A 9,983-nucleotide genomic window follows, 5' to 3' on the forward strand; every position below is an offset into this window, starting at 1 on the left:
AAGCTAATTCTCCACAAGGATTTTCAGATAGAGACACAAAGCTAACTGAGGGGAGACAGTAGTACTCTTCCTATTATGTACTGAAGGCAACAGAAAAGCATTTTATTATCTCAAATATAATATTAATGTCGGTTCTTTGCTCAATGCTAGTTGATGGGACAAAATCTCAATAAGGAGGGTCATGACCCTGCTTATGAAGTTTGCAAGACATTGATTTGGTGTTTATCAGTCAGTCACTCTATGTTGGTCCCAAATATAACACATGTAAATATTGCTGTTAGAAGCTTTCAGTGCTCTGAACAAGACGCTGTTTCAACAAGGATTTTGTAACTAAATCCTGGATGAAGCTAATTCAAATTATTGATAAAATAATAATACATCAGCCATGAAGTCAAACATTTACTCTGTGAAAATCTAAAATAATAATACAGCAGCGGTGTAGGTGGAAAATAGAAAACAGACTACTTGTTATACGTTTCTTTCCTCTTGGTGCCTAAACAGGAAAAACTATGGGACAAAGAAATACATTCTCTATTTAGGTGCAAATATTATTTGTTGTACTTTTTTTGCAACAATTAATTGTATTTTATAACATTTATTAGAGAACTGAAATTAGTTTTGTATTGGTAATTTTGCTAAAAAAAACAAAACATCTTATTTCTCAATATTTCTTTTAAGCTTTAACAAATAAATTTGATTTTTCAACATTTATCAGCATAAAGTGATGGTAGATCAACTTTGCTATATTTTCAGGGATGCTCTGTTTGTGTCATGTTGGACTTTGAGTTTAGTTTAATTATTTTGGTCATACTGCTCCATCTAAAGTTTCATTTTCTTTGAGTTCTTCATCACTGGTGTTAATTTTGCCAGAGTACCTCACTTTTCTGCTCTTTTACCCCATTTCCCCTCTGCTCATTTACTCACCTGTGCTGCATTCAGTAATCAATCCTCTGTAATCTCCAGTTTGGTCACTTGGTCGTTCTCCCTTTTCGCCATCTTCCCAGATTTCTCGTCTCTGCAGTTCGGTCCTCAACAGCATCCCAACATGACGGTTTTATCCAAACACCAAGGGATTGCAGAGAAGTTTTAATTTCGACTGTGCTTTCTCTTTAAGTGGATACGGCTCAGCTGTGTGAGAAGCAAGTTGGGAAGAAGCCCTCGGGGAGACGGCAGTTTTCAACACTCGTTAAGAGCACGACTAAAGAACTCTGAAGAAAAATGACAAGACGAAGCCAGAGGGTGCTGCACTGGCCTACTGTAAGTATATTCACATAAACTTAACTCATTATAATGAGTTAAGTTTTTTTTGAAAGGACACAACACTGACACAAATATGGCAATCACAAACCTCTGACAGACACATGGCACTTCAGCATGTGGAGCTGAGGGCGTGGCGGCTGAACCATGAACCCTGCAACCAAGGCTGAAGTTATAACCTGCAGCTTTAATTGAGTAGGTCAGTCTAACATCCTTGGAAGGAAATCTGTGTAAAACTGTGTGTGTGTTTGTGTTTGTGTATGACTGAGCACTACAGTAAGGACCTGTGAACATTGTATACAAGGTCATATAAGATGTTACTGCCATGGCAGCAAGCATCCACCCCCGTTACTCTCTGCACTTTACTGTTGTGTTGCTGTGTAGATTTTAAACGCTTGTTAATACAATGTTTTTAAAGTTTAAACTCTATAAACAACAACTCAACGTTGCACTGGCAAATAACTGACGTTAAACCTTAATTTGATGCGCAATTGCAAAAGGCAGCAGAGAATTGGATAATTAATTCATATCGTCCTTACCTCCAGCTTTTCTCTACTTTTAACAATCGCTGGTGCTTAATGAGGCATTCCACAATGACAAAAAGAAACCTTATGCTTGAATACACCCAATGTTTTTGGAGGCTTTCAGGCTTAAATAATCCATTAAAGCTCTGGTGCATAACGGATAGATGCTCACCTATGGATTTGTAAGGAGCTGCGGTCGACTCGGTTCAACTCTGGCAGCAGATTTCTGACATGTTTTTCTTGCTTCATGACTGACAAATTTCAGCACTTTTTAACCCAAAGATGTAGTTCCAAAGTTATGTCGTAATCTGCAAAGGATTAGATTTATAAGATTTAATGGCATTTCAAACATTTTTGGTTAGAGATCGTGAATAGCATGGCTCATCTTTATAATAAGATTGATTTAGAAATTATCTGAAGTTGGTGTAAGAGGAACTTTTTCAAAGAACACTTGATTTTCAGTCAGCTCCTATCAAAACAGATGAGCTAGATGTTTGTTTTCCTCTCTAATGGCTACTTTGCTTATAATTGTTACAAAAGATCCTCCTATAATTAGCAGTTGTCATAATTTAAACAAATGTGTGTCCAGGTTCTTGGTTTATTTTTGTGATCTGCTACATGCTGCTATGTTTTTCTTGGGGACATATGAACTACAGACCCACAGGAAAAGACCTGACAATAACCTAGTGCAAGGGTCTTTGAGTTCTGGTGTCCTGCAACCTTTAGACGTGTCCCTGCTTCAACACAGCCTCAATCAAATAACTGAATTACCTTCTCAGTATGCAGACACGTTCTCCAGGATCCTGCTGATGGCCTGATTATTTGACTCAGGTGTGTTGAAGCAGAGACGCATCTAAACCCTGCAGGACACCGAGCCTGGAGGACTGAAATTGAGGATCCCTGATCTAGCATGTAAAGTGTTTCCTATTAGTCAGTCTGCCTGCTTGTTCCCAATCCTCTGATTTTTTTGCACCTGCCTTCAATGTGATTCTCCATTCTGAATGTATTTTTGTTTAATTGTCCGTAGCTCGTGTTTTGGGGGAGATTTTGGGATCCTGGGCTTTGTTTTTTGTAAGTTTGACTTTATTTTTAAACATTATTTTTTTGCAAATGCATAAATAAATAGCTTAAAAAATTAAATCTACAGTTTGCTAGCTATGTCAGAGAATTACAATCAATTACAATTTATAGTCTATGAAATAGCAATAGGAAGGAGTGCCAGATGGGACACCTTGACTTATGGACAGGTGAGCAAAACCCACAAAACAGGAACTGTTAGATTTCCATTTGACTATCAAGACATAATTTTGTTCCACTTTATTAGAAAATAAATCTGAATCAGTCTTTTTCTGTAAAAAAAAAAAAGCCAGTTTTTTAAAAGGTGTATATTTATTTCATGTTGACTAATACATCTGGGCTCAGCTAAGGCCTCAACAGGAATAGAAATCCTTAAAACACCTCTGATGTCACCGTCTGGACCAATGTTCAATTAAAATTACCTCCTTAAATAGTAAATAGCCACTGCAACCTAAATCCTTATGTAATCAGTCCTACCAAAGCTAATTGCACAAACAGGAACAGTGATAAAAAGGAGCTTGGAAGAAAAAAAAAAAATCCAACCATGTTAACTTGGGATGTAATCCTTCAGTCCCTACCTTTAGTGGGAAGCTGCTTCTGCTCCCATTTGGCTGATTTCATTCTTTTCCATCTATCTCTAAATGTCCATGCTAGCATTAAGGAGCCATCTGTGGTCGTGTTTCATTGGCCACTGGCTTAAGGCTCTGGTTTTTAAATAGAAGCAGTAGAAGAATCGGTCCCTAATGGAGCATGGCCCTGCTTTGGAAATGGATGTGCACATGTAAGTTATATGTTTTTATAAATTAAACTTGTTTTTACATGAATTTTAAATCAATAAAGACTACAGAGGGCGGCACGGGTTGGATTCGCTAGTGTAGAGGCAGAGGTCATGAATTTTACTTTTACTGTAATAAGCGTCCCATTAATTCATTAACTTTTGGCACATTTGCAGATGTTGCCTCGGTGGTTACTGATGCCTGGAGTGTTATTGCAGCGTAGATATGAACCATTTTGTGGTTTTTCACAATGATTTTATTGTCTGTTGCTTGGCATTGGAAGATTTTAAGGAACAAATTCAAATATCCGTGAGACAAAACATTGTGAAGCGCACCACAATCCTGGATCATTCCCAATAATCTGATGTTGTGTTTTGTACATTAGAGGATTTTAGGACAATAACGCAGAGGAGGCACTCACTCATGCTTAAAAGAGCAAATGTAAAAGCTTAGGTTATGAAACAAAAGATGACATCTGTGTGTGGATTATCTGCAGGAGCAACAAGTCTCAGAAACGGGGGAGAAAAAAAAGCAAGGCTGTCCCTCAGATTATCTAACACTCATTTGTTGCTTGATGGTCCAAGATTTATGTCTTGAAAATGAGCCTTTTTGGCACAGAGCTCACATATGCATATCTTCATACGAGATAGGAGTATAAATAATAATAATAAAAAAAACCCCATCTATTTTATTGGTCTCTCAATTTCTTATTGCTCAGAGTATCTGACTGATGGACTGGCAACATGCACCCCGCCGCTTCCTCCATGACGCGAGTGAATAGATTCTGGTTAAGAATACTGAGACGTTTTCCAAGGAGTCCTGCGTTTATGGGCGAACGGCTTTTGTGATTTGGTTTTAACGGGGGAAAATGAGTGTTCAAAATTGTGGCTGATCAGAGAACATGCATGCCGAATCCTTATGAATGCCAACGTCTGCATCTCCTTGAGTCACACGTCACGTGACTCAACAGACGCTCACGTCGCTGGTGTGCTGCACAGAACAGAGAGGAAAGATGCAAGCTGGAAGTGAAGACGCGTAAAAGGAAATAAACCAGTCGGGTTTGATGAGTGAGAGGCAGCAGCACATTTCTGCAACACGTCTTCGTGTGACATTTTCAGGCTGACAGAGAACACAGAGGGGGGAAAATGGAGAGCAGGAAAAAAGAAAAAAAAAAAGCAATGCAGTAATTTAGCCTCACGTCTCATGATGGGCTTTAGTAACTGGTCTTTTTTTTTTGGTTTGGAGGTAATTGGTGTGACCTCTGGAAGCCTAACGCAGATCAATTGTTTGTGTTTTTCTGTCAGAGTCGTCTTGTTATGGTTTGACAGAAGAAAAGGTCAGGAAGGCAGGTGATTGTGCAGGTGGAACATTCAGTGAAACATGTATGCAAATTGGTGCATCCAAGCAGTGGATTAAGTGAAGCAGAGTTTACACAAACTCAAAATTAGTTACCTTTTTAAAAAACATATTCACACCTTTAACTTTTCTACAATTTATTAGATTACAAGTATAGACATCGACATATTTTGTTTTCATGTAGTTTACTCGAGACCAACAAAAAGTAATGAATGACTGACTGTGTATGGTACACAAGTAAATAAAATCAAATAAATGAAAAGCGTGGCATTTAATTGTAAATTTATTTGAAGGCGTGAGCTGTTTGCTAAACGTTAGCGATCAAGCTGCATCATGAAGGAGCGACGCAGACATTTCAAGGAAAGTTTTATGGAGAGATTTGCACAGTGTCACAAAATATTGTGCATTTTTGTGCAACTGCAGAGGTCCCAAGCCAGGGCCGTCCTGCTGAACTAAAACGCTTAACAAAGAGAGCATTAATCAGAGAAACAAATATCTAGTGGTAATTCTGGAGGAGCTGCAGTTAGCCAAAGCTCAAGTGGGAGAATCAGGTAACCTGACAACTATTGGTTGTATATTCAACGGTCCCATATGAAACTTTTTAGCCATCCTAGTTTAATAAATACTTTTCCAGTGGCATTAAAAATTCTACGAATCAGAGAAATCCAACAAAGGATTTAAACCTTAATAAAACTCATCATCACAAAGTTTTGTTATGCAAGATGTCAAATGCATCGTTAAATCTTATTTAGCCAAGATTCAAGTTCGTGAGTAGTGTGAACACCAAATGCTTTTAACTTATTGTTTTCATCAGAGTCCTACAAAGAACAGCCTAGAATCAGACAAATAATACAATTACATTTTTATTCACTTTAAAAAGACGTAAAAATCAAACTCGATTCTTTACGGTCGGCAATCAGTCGCTTTGTAGAGGTGAAAAGTTTTAAGACGACTCCTGTACGACCTTCACCTGATTGCAGATAAAAGTTCCCCTTTTCTTTGTCGTAAAAAGAAATCCCTCACTACAATGCTGTTTTGATTGCTAAAAGTCGGGGCCTGGCTTTATCTGAGAGAGCCTGCTCTGCTGGTCAAAAAAAAATTGATCGTCAGTTTCTCACCTGAGCCTATAAACTCCTGTGTTTTTTCGCCGCGCTTTAAATCACAATTTATGACGTTCACTCCGTAGACCAGGGAGGTGTCAGGAAACCTGGCAATAACCTGAGCCGTTCGCCGTCCCGCTTTGCGCCCCGGTTATATTCTGAGCTCTGAAAGGCTTAGCCATTGTTTCAACCTGGAGCTCAGAAAAACACTGGAGCTGGAATTAAATAATTAGGCTAATGCATAGATTACGGATTTTGTGTGTTTGCTGCTCAAGTAATTCTTCCTGTGAGTGGCTGCGTTTGGACCGCACAGTTTGAACAAATCGTTTTATTGGGTCAGAATGTCCAAGATCGGCGGCATAAAGGGACACGCTCTCCATGTGAAGCCCAGGGACATTTCAGACGTGCCGAAAACAGACGTTCTGTCGTGAAGGACGTACGGTTCTTTGTCATTAGTGAGTCCTCTCTGGTGATTGGTCTGTTAGTGGATCAGCCAATCCACAGCTGTTGTCCACGCTAAAATATTGCCATGGCTGTTAAATAGATTACCTTTATACTCAATGCTGAAAATCATAACCCCAACAGCTTGTAGTGCTTTTTAAAAGTATTCTTTCCTTTTGACCGTCCTGTCGCTTGTGCAGGTGCTTTGACCTGAAAGCAGACGTTGTAGTTCTGGTTGTGTGTTTAGGATCGCTGTCCTGTTGAATCTCTGTCCCGGTGCAAAGTCTTTTGCAGTCCCTGGTTACCTTCTATCAGGGGTGGAGTTAGACTAAAAAAACGGTCCTGAACTTTCTCCCAGACAGGCTCACTACCAAGAGTTGACAGCAGAATTGTTTAGGGTATACATTTGTATAATTATGCATAAAAGGCACAACCTCTGCATTTTGCCTCCTTTATGAACCTGCATCTGTTTACTCCCATCCGTTTAGCCCTTCATCCTACTTATGAAGAAACCTGTTTAAATTAGCCTGCCAAACAAACAAACACTATAGTCATTGATATTTAATGACTATGTGCGCCGTCAGGACAGTCTCTACCATTTAAGCCTTTTCTGGCACTTCCTTGAACTCTCTGTTATCCTTTCCTTAGCTTCCTTTTTAAAAATTGTCATTGGCATGGTTTTCATGGGCTACATTGGAAAAAAAAACCCATTTGTTAGTTTTGTTTCTTCAGCATTGTGGTGTTTGGATAAAAGATAGCTAATTAATGGCACAGTTATCCTGTGATTATTTCTTATCCTCTTTGTTTTATTATTAGTTCCACTATAATCCATCACAGAAATACAAAAAAGAACGCAGAAAGGTATTTTCCACTGAAAGAACTCTCAATTTTTAACTGGTTCGGCTCGGTGAGTTGTTGAGAGCTGATTCCCATTTCCACCAGCTTAGGGGAACAAAGTATATGTCATCACCAGTGGTTGCTATACAAGTGTAGTGGCAAGATGGAGGAGCCGGTGGAGCTTTATGAGTTACTACTACATCTTCCTTCCAGTTAATGATTCAGACTTTTTGGCCAATTGTAAATGCAGTGTTCATTCTTGCTGCACATAACAGAGACTGATATCTCTGGTTTCTAGTGCTCCAGTCAGCCCAAAATAAAATCAGCTGCTGGTTTTCCTCAAGACCACTACACATTATTATCTGCCACGCTTGTTTGTTTCTTTGTTCAAATAACCAGTCTTTTCATCCAGCTGTTGACCGGCCAAAGGCTGATGTCACGGTTCTCATAGAACAAGCAGCTGTTCTGTGGTGCTCAAGTTGAACCATAGTTTGGGTTTCGGAACCCGACTATTTCTGTGGGAACCCAGGAAACCAGTTTGAAAACACGTTCAGGAACTGGAACAGGATCTTAACCACATTGGTGGAAAAGGCCTAAGTGAGAAAAACAAATAGCTGAAAGATGTAAAAGTTCTAATAAATATATATTTTTATTCCCAAAGTTTAAGACAAACTAGCTACATTTGGGCTCCTTTTGCCCCCGATCCCATGGCTCGACGGTACCAGCAGATGCCGCATTTTGAAAGTGTATTCACTGTCTTTTGTCAAGCTGAAAAAATAAACTGACTGCATCAACAGATTACAGTGCGATCATCTATTGAGTGATCTTTTACTGTATTAATGACGTTTGAATTGGCTCAGTAAGTAAGAGGCACTGCTTTAATTTTGACAGCAAAATAGTATCCACATTGTCGTCGTCATCATGCTAATCCAGCTGGAAGGTCACAGAGGGATCCACTGCCTGTGGATCGCTCTCTGTCCCTCAACATGTCTATGCTGAAGACGCTCGTCAGTGTAAACTCCTACTGGGTGTCTGGGTTGGTGAGTCGGCAGCAATGAGGTTGACCTCTGGAACTTCATGTCGCTGTCGCTGGAATTTAGAAGAAAGTCTTGATGCCCTTTGAGATTTTGACATTTTTAATAAATATTCTTTCTTTTGAAAAAAATCTGCTTTCTCATTGCCATCCTTGTATTGTTTTGACATGACTGTTAATTTGTATTGATTCAGTTTCTAAATTATGCTTCTCTTCACCTGCCTTGCCTGCTGATGATGGACTCCACTTTCTATGCAAGTGACTTCTGTAGGTTGGACTCGACAACCTACAGAAGGACAATCTATTGTTTCTTCACTGACGGACATCAATCTGAAATCTCGAACCTAAAAAGCAGAACCAGGAAGCAGGTGAAGACTAAGAGGGATCTTTTATTTACAAAGTGCTACAGAACTAGATGACATTCAGATAGAATATAAAAGGTATGATGAGAAGTTGATGTAAAGAGACAAAATTATCTAGGAAAGCAGAAATGAACCCTGGCAGAACACATACGGAGGGAAGAGACAACAGAAGAAAGGTGAGTCGGCAAAGGCAGATATCTGAAAAGACCAAAAACTGAGGCGAACAAAATAGAAACACTCCTAAAGTCTCATTTTCCTATTTATTTTTATGCATTATTTGAAGGGCTGTAGCTCTTCTCTTATAAAAAGTCTTTCTCTTTTTAAGTTCTTAATTTAAACCCAAAATGTTAAAAACCTTTGAGACCTCATTACGTTCATACTTGTATATATTCATATCCACAAACATGTTGCAGAATTAGGGCTCCAAACCCACAATGTGCAACTGCAGCAAATCCTTCTTCCAAAAACTTCACATCTGAGATAATTAATCAAACAAGCAAGGCTTTGTATCACATTTTAAGGGTGTTGACATGCTGATATATATATAGCACTTCCATCCCAGTTGGTTGAAATCACACACAGTACAGTGTTAGTTGTACTTTACACTTGCTCTAATATTGAGCAACACACTCATTATCGACTGTGATTACTTGTTTTATGCCCAGCCAGATTCTCCAGTGAGTTTTTCCTTTATTTTTTTTCTTTTCCAAGATAATTTTCCCGCATGCACGCAGAGGGTCCTCTGAATGTGTTTTTGTCTGTTTCCCCTTGTAGTCGGAATCCCAGGAGGAGTCGGATAAAAAGGAGATTTCTGTCTTGCGCTGGTTCAACAAACCGCACAGGGGAACAGGGCAAGACGTCGATTTGAGAGGAAACTATGCTGATATTCACATTCGCCACTGCTGCATGAGTAAATACCGTTCCATTGTGCTGCTTTCACAGAATTACCTCTCCCATAATCCGTGCTGACAAAAACAAATCAAATGTTGCTGCACTCCCTCCGACTCAGCCGGTCTGAACGTGCGTTGATTAACTTGGCTGCGTCCCCTCCACTAAATTTGAAATCCAATTACCCGCAGAGCAAAACGCTGCAGAACTGACACCAGCTGTCTATTCAGATGGAAACGTTTAGCAGGGGCGGACAGGTGCATCAGCACGCGCTGGAGTAAGTGCGAACTGGACTTTTAAGTTGCCACGATTCTCTAAAAATACAGATCTGA

The 9,983-nt window shown here is 39.4% G+C and overlaps 1 long non-coding RNA gene across 1 annotated transcript; it reads left to right on the top strand.

Moving 5' to 3' along the window:
- The first annotated feature begins 928 nt into the window (after window positions 1–928).
- LOC103139530 (uncharacterized) lies at window positions 929–8,533 on the top strand. The gene is made up of 3 exons (XR_476414.2): window positions 929–1,257; window positions 1,358–1,456; window positions 8,260–8,533. It is a non-coding gene; the product is annotated as an uncharacterized LOC103139530 (long non-coding RNA).
- The last annotated feature ends 1,450 nt before the right edge of the window (window positions 8,534–9,983 follow it).

This window comes from Poecilia formosa, unplaced genomic scaffold (genome assembly GCF_000485575.1).
Source record: "Poecilia formosa unplaced genomic scaffold, Poecilia_formosa-5.1.2 Scaffold62, whole genome shotgun sequence".
Taxonomy (NCBI): Eukaryota; Metazoa; Chordata; class Actinopteri; order Cyprinodontiformes; family Poeciliidae; genus Poecilia; species Poecilia formosa.